Source organism: Panthera tigris, chromosome D3, assembly GCF_018350195.1.
Source record: "Panthera tigris isolate Pti1 chromosome D3, P.tigris_Pti1_mat1.1, whole genome shotgun sequence".
Lineage (NCBI taxonomy): Eukaryota > Metazoa > Chordata > Mammalia > Carnivora > Felidae > Panthera > Panthera tigris.
Genome location: NC_056671.1, coordinates 66,753,096 through 66,775,608, shown reverse-complemented (window position 1 = coordinate 66,775,608; position 22,513 = coordinate 66,753,096). Strand labels below are relative to the sequence as shown.

The window sequence follows — 22,513 nt, the reverse complement described above, 5'->3', positions numbered from 1 at the left end:
TTCATGAAATTTAGGTTAGTTCCAAATTATTATTCGCATAAAAAATGACAATCATCGCAAAATTCAGTCCAAATCAGGTTTGCAAATAAAGATATAACCACATGTTAGAGAAACAGTAATAAGATTGATAGGATATGTTTCTAAGTAGAAAAATTCTCAAGTTCAGGCTTGGGGTTTTGATTCAGAATTTTAGAAGTCTAGAAGGTACTGGGAGATCATTGAGTCTCAAGAACCTAAGATCCAGATAAAGTAAGGGATTTGCTCAAAGCCTGCAGACTTGAGCTCAGAACCCAGTGTTCTTCCATCAGTTCCTCCCGGTTTAACCCCCTTCTCGTCAATCTCTGCTCCCACCCCTACACCTTGACTACAGACTAGAGAGAAACTGCTATTTTAATTTGCCAAAAACTGCCAAATTTGCTAAAATCAAACAACTGTGGTTACCAAACAGTCTTTCTTAGCTGACCTCACATGGTAACACACAAGTGGTGGCTCTTACAATTCCTCAAACCTAAAATCCCACAATTTTAGTGACCATTTCGAAGCAATTACTGGCTAGACCTCCTTCAAAAAGTCAGTCTCCCTGCTGCACCAGGAGCGTTGTGTCTCGTAGGATGATCATGCTTTTTAATTTCTGAATAGTCAGATTCCTGCTGTAAATGAAGCTAATCCATTTCACATGTACGTAAAGGTCTTTGAGAACAAAAGGATTGGAGCTAAAGAGCCATGAAAGCCATGCACGTTCTCAGAGGCGCTTCAGTGGACACTGGCTAGTGCCCTTTCCAACTGGGCAGTGTTTTTGCAGACTGTGGGGTGCTGTGCCCGTATCAGGGTCAGTGATTGGTGGGTGCTCAACAGCTGTTAGTTGCTTGTTCGTATAATTCAGAGTCTCTCCATCCTTCACTCTGGAAGCATGCACTTCTTAATCTAAACGTGCACAGGTGCACATGTTCTCTTATGAGTAGGATGCTGAGAAAAATTAGCTAAGGAGCGTTTTGCTTCTGTTCCTCAGTACTGCACACACCGCACTGTGTTTGGATGATAGCTCTAGATTTCCTAAAAAGGAAGGTCTGGGTAGAGCCAGAAAACTCATTAGGTGAACAGGAAAAGATCTTGAGAGGGATGTTTTTAAAAGGGGATGGGAGGGAGCGCCTGGCTGGCTCAGTTGATCTGAGCATGCGACTCTTGATCTTAGGGTGGTGAGTTCAAGCCCCACATTGGGCATAGAACTCATAAAGAAAGAAAGAAAGAAAGAAAGAAAGAAAGAAAGAAGGGAAGAAAGAAAAAAAGTGGGACATGGGAGGGCTGGGGAGGATGGAAGAATGGGGTGGGTAACAGTTAAGGGATGTAGAGTTTCTTTTTGGGGTAGTGAAGATGTTCTGAAATTACCGTGGTGATGGTTGTATGTGTACCTCTGTAAATATACCTCGGGTGAGTTGTCTGATATGTGAATTATATCTCAAATAAGACTGTTTTAAAATGCAAAAAAAAAAAAATGGAGAGAGGTAGAGAAAAAAAAGACTAAAATGAATGTAAATAATTTGAGTAACTTTTTTACCCTGATTCACAAAACAAATGGTCTGACTGAAAATAGAAATCCTTTTGTGCAACATTTTAAAGTGATTCAAAATGGAAATGGTGGGGAGAAAGAGCTGCCGATCACCCACATAGCTGTGAGAGCCTGCTCCCCACCCTGGCGGCAGTGCCAGGGCCGGTCCTGGTCCCGGGTCCCGTCGTGGGATGCGGCGACCACTGGCGCTCCTTTATGTGCTCTGATCAATCAGCTATGTCCAGCCAGCGAGCCCAGCGTGAGCACTGGGTAGGTGTGCTGGACAGAAAAGAAAACACAAAACCCTCTGGGCAGACATCCCTTTACTGTATACTTTTTGGTTTTGTCATCATGGGCCATGCACATAAAAGTTGAAGAAACCACCTTAGGGGCACCTGGGTGGCTCAGTTGGTTAAGCCTCCGGCTTCAGCTCGGGTCATGATCTCATGGTTTGTGAGTTTGAGCCCCGTGCCAGGATGCGGGCTGACAGCTCAGAGCCTGGAGCCTGCTTTGGATTCTGTGTCTCCCTCTCTCTCTGCCCCAACGCCCACTCATGCTCTGTCTCTGTCTCTCTGTCTCTCAAAAATAAATGAAGATTAAAAAAATTTTTTTAAGTATTTAAAAAAAAGTTGAAGAAATCACCTTAAATAGTGTTAATATTTCTTCAGTTCATTGGACAAAAATAAGACTCTTTCAGTAAAACAAAAATTCCTTTTTTTTTTTTTTTTTACAGAGAGAATGTGTGTGCATGTGTGTGAGTGGGGGACAGGGAGAGGGAGAGGGAGAGGGAGAGAGAGAGAGAGAGAGAGAGAATGTTAAGCAGGCTCCATGCCCAGCCCCAAGCCCAAACGTGGGGCTCAATCCCATGACCCTGGGGTCATGACCTGGGCGGAAATCAAGAGTCCCACGCTCCCACCTCAAAATTCTTTAAAAGAAAGATCTTTTAAAGATCTGGCAAGGTCTGAAAGAATATGCTCTCACATATGACTGGTGGAAATGTAAACTAGTGCAAACCTTTTATAGAGCAAATTGGCAAAATCTATCAAAATGAAAAACGCACAGACTCGTTGACCCAGCAATTCCACTCCTAGCAATTTCCATTGTAGAAGATCAATTATATTATATCGTAGAAATAGTCCATGTATGCACAGTGATTAATGTTCAAGGATGTTTAATACAACATTATTTGTGTTCGCAAAAAAATAGCAATAGGCTATAGACATCCATCAGTGGTTAAATAAGTCATGGCGCAAGCTCACCGTGGAAAGCAAGGCACCGGTAGGAAGAATGAGCCGGATCTATTTACACGGCTGAGGAAAGATTCTGAGCACGTTGTGTTTTCGCTCCACCCACTCACTGCCCCCCCCCCCCCCAAATATTGTGTTGCTTGGGGCAAGAAAGCTTGAAACACAAGCCTGAATTAAATTTGATAAACAAAAAAAACTTCAAACAGTACGGTTTAAAAAGAAAAGATTCTTGGGGACCTTGGGTGGCTCAGTCGGTTAAGCCTCTGACTCCGGGTTTCCTCTCGGGTCATGATCCCTGTGTTTGTGAGTTGGGGCCCCACATGGGGCTCCTTGCTGACAACGCAGAGCCTGCTTGGGATTCTCTCTCTCCCTCTCTGCCCCTCTCCTGCTCGCTGTGTGTCGCTCTCTCTCAAAATGAATAAACTTAAAAAAAATTTGTTTTAATAAAATAAAAAATAAAAATAAAAGATTCCCTCTTCCTTCTATCCACTATTTTAATTTCTTGTGTAATCGTTCAGAATATCGTATCATACCTACCAACATACCTATGTGCAACTTTTTTAAAGTTTATGAAAACAGGATAGTTTTATTTACACTGTTGGGCATCCTACCTCTTCCCACCACTTAATAATGTATCTTGTGAACCTTCCAATTCCAGCATCTGTAGATCTACCTCATTCTAAGACATGCTGTAAAGGGGAAAATCACATACACACCTACAATCCTTCACTCGTAGAAGAAGTAAGGAATAAAACCCAGATATGTAATTACCTCTGGGCACAGGAATGGGATGGGGACACGGCTACTTAAGTGCCAATCCATATGAATTGTTTAAATTTAATACGTGGGCAAGTAAAAAGCAAACAAAACATCAACTTGGGTTGGACTGTTCACAGATTAGAAAATTTCTAGGCCAAGGAATTACATCCACCACCTTGGCAGAGAGCCACTCTGACATCCGGGTTCCCTGCCCAGGCTTGGTAGGTATGGGGTGCAGGGCTATGTTTTCATTCACAGGGAGGGGAAGATCCATACAAAGTCACCCAGAGGCACCTCCTCCTCCACACCACGCTGCCCACCCCTGTGACTACAGACCCCACCTGCCTCACTTCACCTCACATACACAGAGGCTGAAAAACCTAGGAATCGTCTCGTCCTCCATCCATAAGTAGGGCCTTTGGTTTCACAGCCACCCCGACAAAACTTGAGCTGGAGGATTTGTCAGAATTATCTCCCTTGGATTCCCTGGAGTGTTGTTTACACAGTGGACCCACTGACCTGTGAACTCATGGGCGATCAGGCTGAACTGGAGGACAAAAGTCTAATGCTTGAGAGGGAGGCACTTCTGGACCCTAGGCTGATCTGGGCAACGTTGGCCATATTCTTCAAAGAATATAAATAACCTATCAGAGAGGCTTGTTCAGGGGTTTGATTTCATTCCTGGAAAATGGTAGCCATCCCAGCACTAGTTGAGAGTATTTCCGGGGGTTTTGGCCAGAATCACAAAGTTTGGCAGATAGTCCTGATGTCTATGGCAGATGATGGGGATTCAGGGGCATCCTTTGGTTCAGTGATTCGGAATTCTGTTTGGTAACGAAGCTGCTTCACAGAGAGCTTTCCTACTATGCAGATTGTGAAACGGCTTGTATTTGGGGGCTCTGGGCCTGGAAATAATACAACTTTTTCTTTGAAACAAGTTAGGTGGTAGTTCAGAATTTAGTAAGAACAGAAAAAAGGTATAAGAAAATACTGTTTAAATACCTAATGCTAAATATTTAAGATGTGCTATCACTTGAAATACAGAATGTGGTCTTATAAAGTTATTAATTAAAAGTGTAAAGTTTACCAGATCTGTAACATCTTTATACTCCGGCCATTCAAATTAGCATGGAAAGTTGTCTTCTGAATGAAAAAACTAAGAATGGACCATCAACAAATGGCCAATTTAAACTGTAAAAGATGGTGTGCCCCTGAAATGGACACAATTAGATGCTCAATTAATTTCTGTCTACCAAAGAAAGGAGGACCAGAAGTGAACATAGAACGGGAGGTATCTCATTTGTCTCTGCTTCAATGATCTGGCTGTTTTCTTCTTCCTTCATTTCCTTTGTGGGCAATTGTGCAACAAAAATGCCTCCATTATCAGTTTCAAAATTGAATCCTATGATACTGTAGCCTGAGGAAAAGGAAGCATTGAATATCATCCCTAGTTTTAGACCCAGAAGATATTTAGGAAATGTTACTGTATGTACACCACATGCAACATTAGTGCTTTTAATTTCTTTTTTACGGGTGCAATGGAGATTAATTTGCATGGGCTCGTTTCAATTTCTGTAATAAGATCCAAATTTTGCATTAAGCTTTCCATCTCAAAAACAAACAGTTAAAAAGGACACATTTCTTCTTTCAAATGTTTTTATTATAGTTCTATTTTATAGTCCCTGCATCTGATATTCACTTAAAAGCTTGAATATATACCCATAGGTTCTAATTTGTTTTTTGTTTGTTTCCTGATTACCTCCTGTTTGTACCAGGAAACTTGCTAAGTTTCAAACACTGTACAACTTGACAAAGCACTAGAACTACCAAAAGAGTGTCTACGGATCCAGGGGAGACATTTATTATATTTAATACAAAGTCAGAACTGGTCAGCTATGCTCAGGAACAGTGTGTTCCATGAGAAGAGACACTTGTTAATCCCGAGTATGAACTGGTGATGGAATTAGGGATTTCAGAGAAGTATAAAGTCTACTGAAACACAGAAGACTTTCCATGCCACACGGTGCCATTGTTATTCAACACTGAACCAGATTGCGGAATTATGATATTTGTGTTCTTTTCAGAAGCCCATGCTCACACAGGCTACTTTCTGCTTGCAACAGAGCTGCACGATGGGGAGATCAGACTGCCGGGCACAGTAAGGCGATATCAGTCCCCTGACATGTGCGATGTGAAGTTCTCAGTATCACCTATGAGGTAAATGAAAGGATTTGATGTAAATCCATCAAGCCTTTAGAACCAACTTTTCTGTCACCAGGGATCGAGCCTCAGAGATAGAGATCTCCAGGAAGCAATCAGACAAATCTAGGAGGGGAGATGTTCTGCAGAACGGTTCTTGTGGTTTCTGGAACAAGTCAGTGCCGTTGAAAATAAAAAAGAAAAGAAGAGAACAATAGAGAAAGTACGGGTGGGGGCTGTGGCAATGCAAAGAGACTTAAGGGCTATGACAACCAGATACAATGCATGACTAGTTAGAGAACTGTCTAAGTTCTCTGGTTAGAGAACTAGTTGGTTAAAGAACAGTACTTACTATATGATTTCATTTTGATAAAACGTGTGTGTGTGTGTGTGTGTGTGTGTGTGTGTGTAACTGTATACACATAAAAAAGGATCTGGAGGGGTGTGTGGATATACACTAAGGTTCACCTTTGGTTACCACCATAGTGTCTCTGGGTTGTGGGAATGTGGTGTTTTTATTTTATTTATTCTCTTCATTACCTATCATGTCTTTACACTTGATTTATGATTATGGAAGTAATCATGCAACATTAGAACTGCCAATTGATACTACTGAGAATATTGAAAATATAAAAACTGTCAGGAATTCTTAAATCTAATAAATTCTAAGACTTGGGGTATCTTTAAACCTAAAATGATGGGGAAAATCTAGACTACAAATAAACTACTATTTATAATGTTGAGACAACTGGAAAGTGAAGGAAAAGTTGAATAATACTTAAAACATATACCCATAGCATTGTTCAAGTGATTAAAAACCTTAAATATAAAAAGATAAAGGAAATGCAACCAGCGAGCTTTCCTGATTTGGGCAAGGGGTCTGGCCAGATGCATTCCTGGAGATCTGACTAGGATCTAATTGGATCCAATCCAATCAAAGGAGCTATAATCAATGCTGCCATTTTAAGTTAAGACTATTAAGTGATTAGTTTTAGTTGTAATAGTAGTAATAATAAAGTGCAGGGGCACCTCAATGGCTCAGTTTCTTAAGTGTTGGACTCTTGATATCAGCTCAGGTCATGAGCCCAGGGTTCTGGGATGGAGACTCACATCAGGCTTTGGCACTAAGCATGGAGCCTGCTTACGTTCTCTCTCTCTCTCTCTCTCTCTCTCTCTCTCCCTCCCTTTGCCCCTGTCCCCTGAACTCTCTCTCTCAAATAAATAAATAAAAATAAATAAAAACTAAATAAAATGTAGTCCTTCTAAGATAAGGGTAAGTGCCCTCAAGGATAATTAGGGGGAGTCGGGCTTAGGCTCATCTGACTCGGGCTTCACTGCCGATGTTCAGGTGGTCAGAGCAAATGGCTATTCATTCATTCAAGAATGTATTCGATGCCTGTGTCCTACACCACTTTGGGGACAAGCCAGATGTAGGAACTATTACCGCCCTCACGGGGCTAAACTGTGTGACTTTGAACTATTCCCTTTCTCTCTCTAGGCTTCAATTCCTCCACCTACTCAGAGGTGTGTGTTCACCCAGGACCTAAACTACTTTGATTCAGGTTCCAGCTTCACCTCTTTCCATTATGTGACCACATGCAAGTTAATTTGATCTGTCTAAACCTCAGTACTCTCATTCATAAAATGGGGGAAGTATTACCCGTTTTGTTGGGTTAAGCTGAGGTTAGAAAAGGTCGTCAACATCAGGCGCAGGGCACTAGGGACCAGACCAGAGCCGGGCAGGGGGCCAGGGACCCCCCTACAGGAGTCAATTTCCTGGGGGTAAAGGTCCACAGCCCACACAGACAGCGTGGGTGGGTCTTTCTAGGGCCAGGGTCAGGGTCCGGGGCTGGGCTGGCCACTGCGCTGGCTCCGCACCCCGAGGACCAGAAGCCGGGCTGCCGGGCACGCCCAGGCTGCAGGCCCAGCTCTCCAGGGCACGCTGGTCCGGGCCAGGTCCGCATGGGGCCAGAGGTGGCACACGAGCCCTGCCCGAGCAAGGGCAGAGAGGTCGGGGCACCCCGTGGTGCAGGAGCTGCAGGCGAGCCAGCCACGGGCCCTGACCCGAAGAAGCTGCAACAAGATTTGAAGGGACTCTGCCTGGCTCCACTCAGTAGCTGTGCTCGCCGAGACCAGGGTGGCGGGACAGTCAGTCGCCTGCACAAATACCAGCAATCCGGCGGCCTGGCCAGGGACGTGGCCCAGGGGCAGAGGCTGGCTCCCATGGATCAAACACTGAGCCTGCTTTGGAGAAGAGGATTCCCCAAAGCGTCCTGGAACCGCTCCTTAGGAGGCCGGAACCGAGGGAGACCGGCCACAACCCTGCAAAAGCCTCCGGCGGCCGATCAGACGGCCCTGAGCACAGACAGAAAAACCACAGAAAAGCCTCCGAGCTCCAGAGGCCCCACCCGGTGTCCCACAGTCGTGAGAGGAGATGGGAAGAGCCACAGCGTTGCTCCAATTTAGCCCTGAGAACAGGAATCTTCCGGTTACGCGCTGTCCCGTCCGCTGTCTGCGGGTCCTCAGCAGTTGTCCGGACCCAGCACAGATCCCTGTCGGAGGCCCATGCTGCAGTGGCCTTCTCCAGGCCACTCTGGTGCCTCTCGGGACAGACGGGGACACAGCCAAGAATGCCACCTGGGTGGCCCCAAGGGAAAGGGGCTGTGAGTCAAAGCAAGGGGCACCGGTCTTCCCAAAGGGACAAAGTCCTGGTGGGTGCCAAAGGACATGAGAAGTCCTCTGCTTTGCTCGGCCAGAGATCACGCCAGGCCTCCTCCAGGGAGGAAAGCCCAAGGCCTCTCTCCCAAGACAACACAAAGAAGAAACGCCCTCTGTAGGGCTGTCCAGAAAGAAGGAAAGAGGGCCACGGCCTTCACGAGTGTTCACTCCATCGTGGTTGCTTCAGACTGCACCGCCTTAAGATGCAAGAGCGCAAGGCTCAGAGAAAACCAAATCAGACAAAAACAAGCAAAGTCTAGACAGCTTAGACTTGGAAAGTGGGCAGGAGGCCTGTTGCCCAAGGCGAAAGAGGAGGTTCTAACAACCCAAGGATTCAGGAAGGGAAAGTAAAAACTTTTAATTTGGATAGAAAGCCAATGGGCTCCCTCCCTGAAGTTGAGGAGGCAGATCTGGATGATGAATTGCAGCCACCCACCGTGTCTTTTGAGTCCTGCTTCAACTATGACCGCCCCTGGGGTGGGGGTGGGGGTGGGGGTGGGGGTGGGGGGAGACTGAAAACTTCAGCTACTGCATTCTGAGAAAAAGGACTTCAGAATGACTCTAAAAGCACTAGTGAAAACTTGGACTCGGTTCAGAAATGACCTCAGGTGAACAAAACAAGTCAGGGAAGGCACAGCCGTCTGGAGCCCATCGGGCCAGGCTGAAAGAGGTCCCTGCTGACTCACTACCAGTGTTGACAGACCTCCCATTACCCAGGGCACAGGCCCGTTACCGGCCTCTCGTGTCTTTGCATTGATGTGCTCCTTCCCACCGAAGCAAGAAGCGCTGTCTTCACCCCAGGAAGAGGAAGAAGCTGGATTTACCGGACGCAGAATGAATTCAAAGATGCAGGTGTTTTGTGGTCCCAAGTGTGCCCAGCTCCACGAAATGATGACCTGGTGCAACCAGTGCATCCGGATACTTAAAAACAACATGGATCTTTGAAGTGGGAGGAGCCACGCATTCCGTTCCTGAACCCATTTTGGAGATTTTATGCCGATCAGCTATGTGGCATACAGAAATACAGTCATGTGCTAGTTGAAGAAATCGATAAATTATGGAAAACTCATTGACACCAATGAGAAGATCCAGAAGAGCGTGAGGCGTGGTGGGCGATGTTCGTGCAGCTTCAGGAGGCCCGAGGGTGGTGGCTGTGGGGGCTGACAATGAACGTGGGGTCTGCACGGGCCAATAAGCCCTAGGGCTGACCAGCAAGGCTGGTCCTTTTCAAGTCGGTGGCCCAGCGCCCTACTGATGTTCTAAGGAGCCGGGAGACGTTTGCACGGAGGAGCCGCTGATCAAGCTAGCACCACACCATGCCCTCGGTGGCGGTGACGGAGGGACAGCTTTAACCTCTTCTCAGAGAAGACGGCCTACGACCGCCCGAGCTCCCGCAGTGCCCACTGGGCCGTGGAAACCCACTAGGAAAAGTGCCCAGATGACGGCCAAGCCAGTGTTAGACTTCAAGAACACATTCTCCCCACATAAGCTGAGACTTGCCTTGGACACGGAATTTGGGGTGGGGGACACAAGGGCGGCGGGGGTTCTGAGATGGCACTTCCCCGGGAGACCAGAGGCTCTTGCTTTGCGGAAACTTCGGGACTCTCACTCCTGTAGTTTGCAAAGGTTGTACCTGAGAACCTATGTGCCACAGCCACTGCCTCCCCGCCTGGAGAATACTCCAGAATTCCCAAGACGTGAAACCTCAGTTTTACTGAGGATTTAAAAAAAAAAAAAAGTTTTTTTTTAAATGTTTTTGTTTATTTTTGACGGAGAGAGAGAGACAGAGCATGAGTGGGGGAGGAGCAGAGAGAGAGGGAGACAGAATTCGAAGCAGGCTCCAGGCTCTGAGCTGTCAGCACAGAGCCCGATGTGGGGCTCGAACCCACAAACTGTGACATCATGACTTGAGCCGAAGCCAGACACTCAACCGACTGAGCCACCCAGGCGCCCCTTTACTGAGGATTTTAAGATCAATTAGAGTTTTGTCAAGTAGCCCCTCTGTAAACAATAAGACATTGTTTTAATAAGTAGTATTCTCAGATTGTTCATACATACATACATAAAACTACTTGGCATGGGATTATTTTTTTTAATCTCAGAGTAAATAAGGCTTTCTTGGACACAAACCCAGAAACCATTAATTAAAAAGACTGATAAATTTAACTACATAAAAATTTTAGAAATCAAAAACAAGGTCAAAAGACAGCAATCTGGGAAAGATTTACATTTTTTTTTAAACATTCAAAGGCCAACCTCCTTTATATATAATAAGCTCTCACAAATCAGCGGGAAAAAAAGACCACAATTTGCTATAAAAATGAGCAAAACATAGGAAAAGATGGTTCACTGGAAAGGAAACACAAATGACTCTTAATTTTATGAAGAGATGCTCAATCTTACAAAAATGCAAATGAAAAACATAATGTGATACAAAATTTTACCTATTAGATGAGTCAAATTCAAAAGAACAGCCTGCTGTGTTAGAAGAAATTATCATGCATTATTAGTAGACGTGTAAATTGATACAACGTTTGTTGGAGTTAATAGGCAAAATGCTGAAAGCATACATTCTTTGGTACAGAAACATCACTTTTAGAATAAGAGACTGAATATATAAATGGGTAATGGTCAGACCCACATAAGCTCAGGAAGCCAAACCACAACCTCTGCGGCAACCAACCCAGAACACCGAACCACAGCCTCCACGGCAAGCAGTCCAGGAAACTAAATCACAGCCTCTTGTAGCAATTGGCCCAGAACGGTCAGGATTCGGTCAACAACTGACAGCCTCACAATTTTTGCCCCCAGCTTCCAAATCAGGACAGAGCAGAGAAAGCCAAATATGCTGTCCAAATCAGGTACATAAGGTACCCTGCTTCTGGGTAGCCTGCCTCCAGCTTTCCCCAAGTCAACAACCTCCAATCAGAAAATACCTGAAGCCTTCCTTTTTTTCACTGCAAAGCTTTCCCACTCCCTTGCCTGCCTTTGATTCTCTGCCAAATACATGCAAGGGACGGTACCCGACTCCTTTGCTACAGCAAGCTCAATGGGGATGGTTAAAAAATGCTCTCATTTGGATGGTTTTCATTGAGTTCCACAAGAACTTTATTCTACAGATGCACCTATGCCAAATATACACATATAAAAACTCTTGGACATAACAACTTCACTTACAGGATTTTATTACCCTGTACGTGTATTCATTAATCCACAGACATAACCAAGACATTTAAGCCACTTTTTCCCAAGTACATTTGCCTGCCTGTAAGATACTAAGATGCTGAGTAGTATGTTTGACAGCCTCAAGGTGCTATAGGTGCAAAAGTTGGAATCTAGGACACAGCATAATAGGGGACGCTGGTAAAAAATATAAAGGAGGACTCAGTCCTAGGACTCAGGGCTAAGGACAAAGGAGAAGTTAAGCTGCCCAAGCTCAGTTTCCCATTGTCTATGTGGCTCAGAAAAATCTCAGTCCCCGAAATTGGATTAAGATGTTCCTGGATTGCTAGTGTCTCCCCCCTCAGGTACAATAATGCCTCCTATCCCCACTTCTAGTCAACATTATAATAGAGGTCTAAACCAGGAAGTTTAGGCAAGAAAACCAAATGGCGTAAGAATGTGAAAAGAATTAATTCTGTCTTTATTCATGGATAATATGATTGTGTAAATAAAGAAGTCAAAAGAATCCACAAACAATTCTTAGAATGAATGAATGAATTTAGCAATGTTGCTCAAATAAAATCAACATACAAAAATCAATTACGTTTCTACATACCAATAATAAACATAAAATGAAGTTTAAAAAAACAAGAAGCCATTTGCAGTGACCACTTACAATAGTATCAAGAAACTAAAAGCGTATCTAACAAAAGATGGACCAAATACGCGGAAAACCCTATATTGCTCCTGAAAAAAAATTGCGAACGTTGTCAGAAAAAAGATAGGCATTGACCAGAAGGCTCATTATTTTTAAATTGTCAATTCTCCTCACGTTTATCTTCAGATTCAATTCCATCCCAATCAAAGTCCAGCAATCTTTGTGGAGTTTGACAAGTTGATTCTAAAATATATAAATATGTCTTGTGAATAATAGTAACCATTTAGTTAAAAAAAACCAGTAGAAGTATTTGATTTAATAGATATGGAGATTATGCAACTATAGGTATTAAGACAGTGTGGTATTAGCCCAGGAAATAGACAACTAGACCAGTGGAACAGACTTGAGGGCCCAGAAACAATTCTGCATATACATGGATGAAGAACAGTGTTGGAAAGGACATCTTTTCAGTAAATGCTTTTGGAAAAATTGTATGTCCTACCTCCTTCCTTATACACAGACGTGTGTGTGTGTGTGTGTGTGTGTGTGCACAAATCAGTTTCACATGGATTACAGATCTAAATGTGAGCACAATATGATTTTTAGAAGATAATATAAAAGAATATTTTCATGATTTTGGAATAGGGAAAAGATTTTCTAAGGGTACAAAAAAAAACATTAACTGTAGAAGAAAAGATTAATAAAGTGATTTTTATGGAGCGCCTGGGTAGCTCAGTCAGTTAAGCTACCGGCTCTTGGTTTCGGCTCAAGCCATGATCTCGCGGTTCGTGAGTTCCAGCCCCGTGTTGGGCTCTACCCTGACAGTGTGTAGCCTGCTTGGAATTCTCTCTCTCTCCTTTTCTCTCTGCCTCTAACCTGCTAGCACTCTCTCTCTCTCTTTCTCAAAAGAAATAAATAAACTTAATAAATAAATAAAGTGACTTTTATTAAAATATGCATTTGTGTTCATAAAAGAGAACATTTTGGTATGTTGAAAATATCAACATTTGGAAGAATTAATATACAAATACATAGTGAATTCCCCGAAAGAATCAATTAAAAAGACAAAGTAACCCAATAGAAAAATGGACAAGAAAAATAGGTGCTTTGCAAAATGACATCTCCAAATAGCTAATAAACAAAAGGTACTTGACCTCATTTGTAATCAAGGACACATAAAGGAAAAATAATTGGTAATACCACATATTGATAAGGGTGTGGACCAATGGGAATTCTCATGCGCTGCAAGGGCAATATAAACTGATACAACCACTGTGGGAAGTTGTCTGGCATTACCTACGGAAGTTGGACGTATGGCTGGTCTATGTTTCAGCAATTCCTTTCCTGGGGGTCCTATGTTTACCAGTTAGCTGCCTTCCCTACTAAAATATAATCACCATGAAGGTAGAGGAAGTGTCTTTTTTTCACCACTATATCCCCAGAACTTAACATATCTCATTCAGGTTCTCCATAAATATTTGTGGAAAGACTTCCAAGATATGTAATAAAGTAAGGGGGAAATACAGAATGAAGAAAATAATCTCTTCTGTGAAAAGAAAAAGATATAAATATATATGCAGTATGACATATAAATATATTTCTAAATAGATATATAAGAAACTATAGATGATAGTTTCTTACAGGGTGAGAAACCAGAAGTGGGCAGGGGGGTAGAGAGTAGGGAAGAAGGCATTTACTTTTCATTATATACCTTTCGGTTAAATACTGTTTGAATTTTTATACCATTTTTAATTTTTAAAAAAATTTTGTAACGTTTATTCAGTTTTGAGAGACAGAGACAGAGCGAAAGCAGGGGAGGAGCAGAGAGACAGGGAGACACAGAATCTGAAGCAGGCTCCAGGCTCCCAGCACAGAGCCTGACGTGGGGCTCAAACTCACAAACTGTGAGATCATGACCTGAGCCAAAGTTGGCCACTTAACTAACCAGGCACCCCTTTATTTATGTATTTTTTTGAGAGAGAGATAGACAGAGAGAGTCCGAGTCGGGGAGGGAGTAAAGGGGGAGAAAGAGAGAGAGAGAGAGAGAGAATCTTTAACAGGATCCATACTCAGTGCAGAGCTTGACATGGGGCTTGATCCCACAACTCTGGAATCATGACCTAAGCTGCAGTCAAGAGTCAGATGCTCAACTAATTGAGCCACTGGGCACCCCTGCATTTTTATACCATTTTTGAAAGCAACTTTATTAAGGTATCCTTTAAATATAGTACAATGCATCCATCTCAAGTGTCCAGTCCCATGAATGTGTGCACATCTGTAATCAAAACTCCAACCCAGATGTAGAACATTTCTGTCACCCAAATGTGTTCCTTCTGCCCCTATGGCTGTTGGCAGAATACAGTCCCTTATGAGTTGTAGGACTCTGAGCTTCAGTTTCTTGTCGGCTAGTGGCTGGAAGCTTCCTTCAGTTCCTTGCCACATGGGTGTCTCCGAGGGCAGCTTATGATGTAGCAGATGGCTTTGTCACAGTCAACAAATGTGTATCCTGCCTGCAAGTTTTTGAGTTTCTTGGGTTTATGGGGAAATTTTGGCCATGGTTTCTTCATATTTTTTCCTCGTCTTCATCTCCAATCTGGGCTATGAACTGCACATATGTTAGACTACTTGACATTGTCCTTTAGGTCACTGAGGCTTTGTCCATTTTTTTCTTCAGACTTTTTCTATGTGCTGTGGTTTAGATAGTTTCCAGTGAGTCTTTTAGATTAAAATTACCATCTTTTTCAACTCTGTAAGTTGTGTTTTATTCTTTTTGTATCTTCTGGTTTTTTCCTCTTTATGTTTTCCTGAGGTCCCCAAAGTCCTTGTCTGCTAATGCTGTCTTCTCTACTATTTCTAAACCCATTTCTGTTAACTGATGCTTGTCCTGGTTTTATTATATTTTTCTGTTTCTTATGACTGCTAGTAGTTTTTTATTGGATGTCAGTCTTTGCGAATATCTGGATTTTATTGTCTTCTTTTAAGTGTGTTGAGTTTTATTTTGGCAGATAGTTCAGTTACTTACAGGTAAGTCTGATCTTATCATGTCTTGTATTTAAGCTTTGTTAGGAAAGATATATCTAAAGTAGCCTTGCTCTAGGGCTGGTTTAGCACAGAATCCCGGAATCTCAGCTAAGTGCTCTGCTGGTCCACAACATTTCTCCACTCAGGCTGGTTGACATTAAGATGGCTTTCAATGCTATAAGGAGGTTCTATGAGCACCGGTAGGTAGGTGTTCAGTTTATCGTTCCCTGGTAATTGGTTTCCCCCCAGCTTTGTACATTTTTACCTGATGGATGCACAGCTTAGTATTCAGCCCCAAACTCAGAAATATGGAGCAACTTGTTTGCATAGACCCTCCTCTCTGGTCCCCTTTCTCCCCAAACTCCTTTCTGTCTCATCTGTGCTCTGCATAGATACTCCCGTGTGGGCCAGAACCCAGTTACTTCTTTCAAGCGGAAGGCCTTTACTCATGAGCACATTGTTCACTGTCTGAAAACAGATTATTCATCTATAATACAAATAAACTGCAGGCCAGTTTTCTAGCTTTGTACAGCAGGAAGGCTATCACAGTGGAAAGCAGAAGGCTATATCAATTGTTTTAATGCCTACAAGCTTTTTCTGGGTGGTGAGATATATATACTTTTTACATTTAAAAATAAAACCTGATAAATGTTATTTTTTCCAAAGGAAAGGGTGTTTTTAACCCAAGACATCAAATATACAAATTCATATCTGTATACTCTCATGTTCTCTTTTAGTGGTTAAAAAAAGAAATAAAACACAAAAACAAGTGTCCAAGAGTAGCCATCTGACATCAGCAAAGTGTTCCAGGTTGTCTGATTAGTCTCCCTTTGTTGGCCCAAGTTCAGAAAGAACGTGGTCCCACGGCAGCCACCACATTTTACAGGATACCCACAAGGCTGCAGCAGTGGTCAGCAGTGAAGTGGTTAATCTTCCTTATGTAAGAGCAGAGAAGAGCACTTAAAACATAAAAGTTACTTAAAATTCAGCTTAGCTTTATGGTGATTTAGAGTTTGTTTAATTAGTATTTAGAACTGCACATTGTTTATAGCTATTGGTATTTCAATAGATGCTTAAATGTTTAAACATTTAAAGTTTAATACGCCTCAGTTCTTTGAAGAAAAACATTGATGTAATTAAATTTTCAATTACTCTTCTTTTTTTTTAGGGGCCCATGCAATTAATAAAAGCTAAGGCATTTAACAACACTCATTTGCAAACCTAGTCAACCACCTCATTAATTAGCTAACACTTAGAGTAGATATTTTAATATAAAGGCTCACAGACGCAAAGTCACAACTTTTGAAAAGTACATATGATGACACATGAGAATAAATAAAATTAACTTTGCTTCAGGATTATTTTGTGTCACACATGAATGTGTGGATCAATTATGGCTTTCCAAAAGCATTCTTGTGCACTGATACCAATTACTGTTTATTTGTTTTGAACGTGTGGTCAAATTAAAAACACTGAAGCAATTGCTCCTTGGAGGTGCCTTGCCCTTAGCACATTTTAGAGGACTTTAAATTCAAGTCGGAAAGAAGAAAGTGGCAGGGGCATACAGATTGGAAACAGTCTTATTTCAATTAAACACTACGTTTAAAATGGAATCGGAGCAAATTCTCCATTCCCAGATCTTTGCTACCCAAAGATCACCAGCAGTAAGAGTATTACACGAGAGCTCACGACATACACCCCACCCCAGAACTACTGGATCGAAGCAGCATTTTCAAAACATCTCAGTGTTTAGTGTGTATGTTAAGGACTGAGAAGCGCTGAAAAGGCATGACCAGTGTGCTTGTCAGGAAAACAACTTGCCAGAGTCCTTGCCCTTAAGGAGCTTATTGTCTCCTGGGGTGGGAGAAAGGGGTCAACAAGGAAGAATTCAATTATGATTTCCAGGGAAAAAGGAGGTGTGGTGATGTCTGCTTACTGCATCAAGGAGGCATCAAGTCTGAGAAGCAGGCTGACCAGGAAAGGCAAGTTCAGATCCTAAAGCACAAGACTTTAAGGGGCAGAGAAAGAGAAGCTCATCGAGGAAGCCAAGAAGGAAAGTAGAACGCTAGGAGACTGAAAACCAAGTAGTAGTATCATGCAAACCAAGAGAAGAGTCATGTCCTAAGGGTAATCAACAGTCAATTCTCCCATTTATGGATATCTCAGTACCATGTTTGATACATGTTGGGTGCTAAGTGTTTACTAAGTATTTACCTCAGTGTTAAGTAAAAACCAGGATATGAATTCAAAAATGTCTAACTCTCTTATGCTCAGCCATCAGCTCCTACCATTTCCAAAGAAATAACCGTATTTAAAACCAAATTTGAATACGTAAGTATATGTATGACAAATGCCTAACTTGAAACCAACAAAAAAATTAAGTTATCTTTTCTTTATTTTTAAAAATTTTTAAAGTTTATTTTTATTATTTATTTTGAGAGAGAGAGAGAGAGAGAGAGAGCGAGCATGCATGAGTAGGGGAGGGGCAGAGAGAAGGAGAGACAGAATCCCAAGCAAGCTCTACCATCAGTGCAGAGCCTGATGTGGGGCTCAGACTCACAAACTGTGAGATCATGACTTAAGCTGAGATCAAGAGTCCAACGTTTAACCAACTGTGCCACCCAGACACCCCTAAGTTATCTTTTAGATATGAATCATATATTAGTTGATTTTATATATTCACTCCTCTGAACCCCTGTGATTCATTGTACTCAGTAGGTATTCAATAAATATCTGTAAAATAAAAAATGCTCTAGAGACCATTTATCTTTTATTCCTCCCAAAACCACATTAAAACTATGATAAAGAAATAAAAACACAGTGATCCGTCAAGAACAAAGACTCCACCCACCATGGGAGCACCCAGATACATAAAGCAACTATTAACAGACATAAAGGAAGAAATTGACAGTGATACAGTAATAATAGAGGACTTTAACACCCCACTTAAATCAATGGATTGATCATCCAGAGAGAAAATGAACAAGAAAACAGTGGCTCTGAACCACACATTAGACCAGGTGGACCTGATAAATACAGAACATTCCATCCCAAAACAGCAGAATACACATTCTTTTCAAGTGCACATAGAACATTCTCCAGGATAGATCACACGGTAGGCCACAAATCTCAGTAAATTAAAAAAGATCGAAATCACATCATGCATCTTTTCCAACTACAACACTATGGAACTAGATATCAATCACAAGAAAAAATCTGCAAAGAATACAAATACACGGAGGCTAAATAACATGTTACTAAACAATGAATGGGTCAACCAAGAAACCAAAGAAGAAATCAAAAAAAGACATGGAGACAAATGAAAATGAAAACACAATGGTCCAAAATCTGCGAGATGCAGCAAAAGCTGTCCTAAGAGTGAAGTTTATAACAATACAGGCCTACCTCAAAAGCAAGAAAAATCTCGCAATCTCAAATAAACAACCTAACCTTACATCTAAAGGATCTGGAAGAACAAAGTCCAAAAAGCCAGTAGAAGGAGGGAAATAATAAAGATTAGAGCAGAAATGAGTGAAAAGGAAAAGGACAAAGACCCTAGAAGAGTGACAGCAAGCAGTTATGACCACAAAATTGACATATGGATACAGGAGTGCTGATGCATAGGGGCACATGTACCCCAATGTTTATAGCAGCGCTTTCAACTATAGCCAAATTATGGAAAGAGCCTAAATGTCCATCAATGGATGAATGGATAAAGAAGATGTGTTTTATATATACAATGGAATACTACTTGGCAATGAGAAAGAATGAAATCCTGCCATTTGCAGCAACGTGGATGGAACAGGAGGGTATTATGCTAAATGAAATAAGTCAGAGAAAGACAGATGCCATATGTTTTCACTCATTGGTGGGTCTTGAGAAACTTAACAGAAGACCATGGGGGAAGGGAAGGGGGAAAAAAAGTTACAAACAGAGAGGAGGGAGGCAAACCATAAGAGACTCTTAAATACAGAGAACAAACTGAGGGTTGATAGGGGTGGGGGAGAGGGAAAGTGGGTGATGGGCATTGAGGAGGGCACTTGTTGGGATGAGCACTGGGTGTTGTATGGAAGCCAATTTGACAATAAATTTATTTAAAAATAAAAAATAAAAAAATTTGACATATGGAAAGCAAATAGATAAATGCCTGCTGACTTAAGAGAGCAAAGAGGGGCGCCTGGGTGACTCAGTCGGTTGAGCATCCGACTAGATTTTGCCTCAGACCATGATCTCACGGTTCATGAGATCAAGCCCCATGTTGGGCTCTGTGCTGACAGCATGGAGCCTGCTTGGGATTCTCCCTCTCCTCTCTCTCTCTCTGCCCTCCCCCGCCATCAAATAAACAAATAAACATTTTTTAAAAAGAGCAAAAAAAGACAAAAGCAAAGACAACCAAAATCAAAGAAAACCGACACCTGTAGGGAAAGTAGTGAACAAGAAGCACATAAGTATGACAGAGCCCTAGACAATTACAGGAACTCATGGCACTGGCTACTTCTGGAGTCACCAGGCACCTCTAAGGACAGAAGTAATGAGGAGCAGGCTGAACACAGTATAAGAGATTCCCTCCCTCACCCCAGTCAGGTGACAATCCCTCCCCTCCCCTGGCTAAAGATTGGACATTTATCCTGAGGAGAAACACAGCCGGATAAACTTTGGGAAGGAAAGAGTAATTAAGTATTCAATTACATATATTTTTTTAAAGTAGGCTTCATGCCCAGTGCAGAGCCCAAAGCAGGGTTTGAACTCACAACCCTGAGATCAAGGCCTGAGCCCAGATCAAGAAGAGTTGGACACTTAGTTGACTGAGCCACCCCGGTGCTCCAGTACCCAATTATGTAATTAAGGAAGGAGTAATTAAGTATAAGTAATAAGTAATTAAGTGAGGAGAAACCCCCACCTTCCACATAGCTGCCTTTCCCTGCTTAACTCCTACAACAATGGCAATCATGCTTATTTTGCCCTCATTCCTGTAGGAAAGTGTAGAGGATTTCTTCTTGGAGAAATCGAAGACCTCAGAACAACATATATACGTATAAATATATATATACATATGTATACATACATATATATATTTGAAACAACAATAAAAATCAGCCAGATAAAAAGCATGTATTCTGGAAGTCCTAATATAGTAGATGATGTAGATGATCAAAATTCCTTGTGGACACACAGTCCTTTTTATATCCAGTTCACCAGATCGCCGCACCCACCTCCACCTTATTCCTTCTGCAGACACAACTAATCACAACTCCTTGCACTTGCACCCCCTGCAAAATCGAGACACCAATGGGCATACCTAAATATGTCTCCCAGCACCACCTAGGGAATAAAACGAAAAAATAAAACTGGGTGTGCCTTCAGGTTACATGAATTCTGTTGGAGAGGCCTCGTTACAGGCAGGAAACAGATAGGAACAAATTAATCACAATTAAATACTAACTTGTATGGTACAGAGTATATGGAGTTCAGAGACATGTCAGATCAAAGAGAACGTGCCACAGATCAAAGGAGCTGTGGGAGGCAAAGTGGAAAGTGGTGAGGAAGAGGCTGGATGTGGAAGTTGGGCCGCATCATTGCAGTACTCTGTAGGTTATGTCAAAGTTCGGGGGTTTTATCCCAAGGGTAATGAAAAGCCAATAAAACAGCCAGGGAGTGACACGATTTTAGGAAGATCACTGGATGAAGAATGGACTAGAGGGAGGCAAAAACCAATGGGAAGAATAGTTAGGAGGTTGTTGCAGTGGTTCAGGTAAAAAATCATGGTGGTTGGGTCAGGCTCTCAGCTGTGGAGAGAGGGATGATTAAAGACCTATTGTAGAAGTGGAACAAAAGGTTTGCTGCTGTCTTCCTTATGTAGAGGACAGAAGGGAGGGACTAGGAGGAAGGAGCTAAGGATACTCCGAGAATTCTGATTTGAGCAATTGGGTGGATGTTGGTTTCACATTCCCAAGTAGACCAAGGTACAGGTTTTAGAAGAGAAGGCAAAAAGTCAGATATTGAACAAATTAAGATGCAGACACATGACACAAGATTTGTCAAGTAATCTGTTGATTCATTGTCCTCTCTGTATTTCCATCTTCTAGGACGCTATGTGGGCTTGGGGCCCAGCAAAGTAATCCAGTCTAGAGTCAGTTTGGATAGTAGGGGGTTGTGGGCATATAGATGGCATTGGAAATCATGAAAATGTATGAGACTATTTAGGGCAACGGGTTTTATTTCTTTTTGGTTATTTATTTATTTATTTAAAAAAATTTTTTTTAATGTTTATTTATTTTTGAGACAGAGAGAGACAGAGCATGAACGGGGGAGGGTCAGAGAGAGGGAGACACAGAATCTGAAGCAGGCTCCGGCTCTGAGCTGTCAGCACAGAGCCTGACGCGGGGCTCGAACTCACGGACCGCGCGAGATCATGACCTGAGCGGAAGTCGGCTGCTTAACCGACTGAGCCACCCAGGTGCCCCAATGGTTGTTTATTTTTGAGAGACTGAGAGACAGAGCACAAGCAGGGGAGGGGCAGAGAGAGAGACACAGAATCCCAGGCAGGCTCCAAAGCTCCGAGCTGTCACCACAGAGCCCTGTGCGAGGCTGGGACCTGAGCAGAAGTGGGAAGCTTAATCGGAGGGCAGTGGTTTTTAAACCTGGGTGTGTGTTTATAAGGCACTTTTCAAGACCCTATCCCAAACTATTTCTGATTCAGTAAATCTTGGTGAGATCCAGGAATCCGCTTTATTAAAAGACAACACAAAAGGCTCTGATGTGGGTAGTTTGGGCTGGATTGAAATGGGCTTGAGCACAATCCAGACGTGAGGCAGTAGCAACACCAAGCGTCACCAATCTTTTCCAGAAGCTGGAATGGAATGGAGGTTGGTAGGTAGAGGTGAATGTGAGGCCAAACAGAGGGTTACATCATCTTTTGTATTGTTATTATTTTTAAAAAGTGGGACACACTAGGGCAGAGATTCATAACCTTGGCTACACACTGTAATCACCTGTTGGGCTTAAAAAAAATGTCGATGCACAGAATCCATCCCAAATCAGTAAATCAGAATCTCTAGAGGTGGGGCCCAGGTATAAGGTTTTTTTTTTTTTTTTTTAAGTTTATTTATTTTGAGAGAGAGAGCTAGCTGTGGGGAGCGGGGGGAGCAGAGACAGAGGGAGAGAGAGAGAATCCCAGGCGCTAAGAGTGCAGAGCCTTAAGAA

The 22,513-nt window shown here is 42.5% G+C and overlaps 1 protein-coding gene across 3 annotated transcripts in view; it reads right to left on the bottom strand.

The window, feature by feature from the left end:
• The window catches only part of KATNAL2 (katanin catalytic subunit A1 like 2), an 87,620-nt gene that overhangs the window by 44,071 nt on the left and 21,036 nt on the right, over positions 1 to 22,513 (bottom strand). The gene's annotated exons all lie outside the window — the stretch shown is intronic.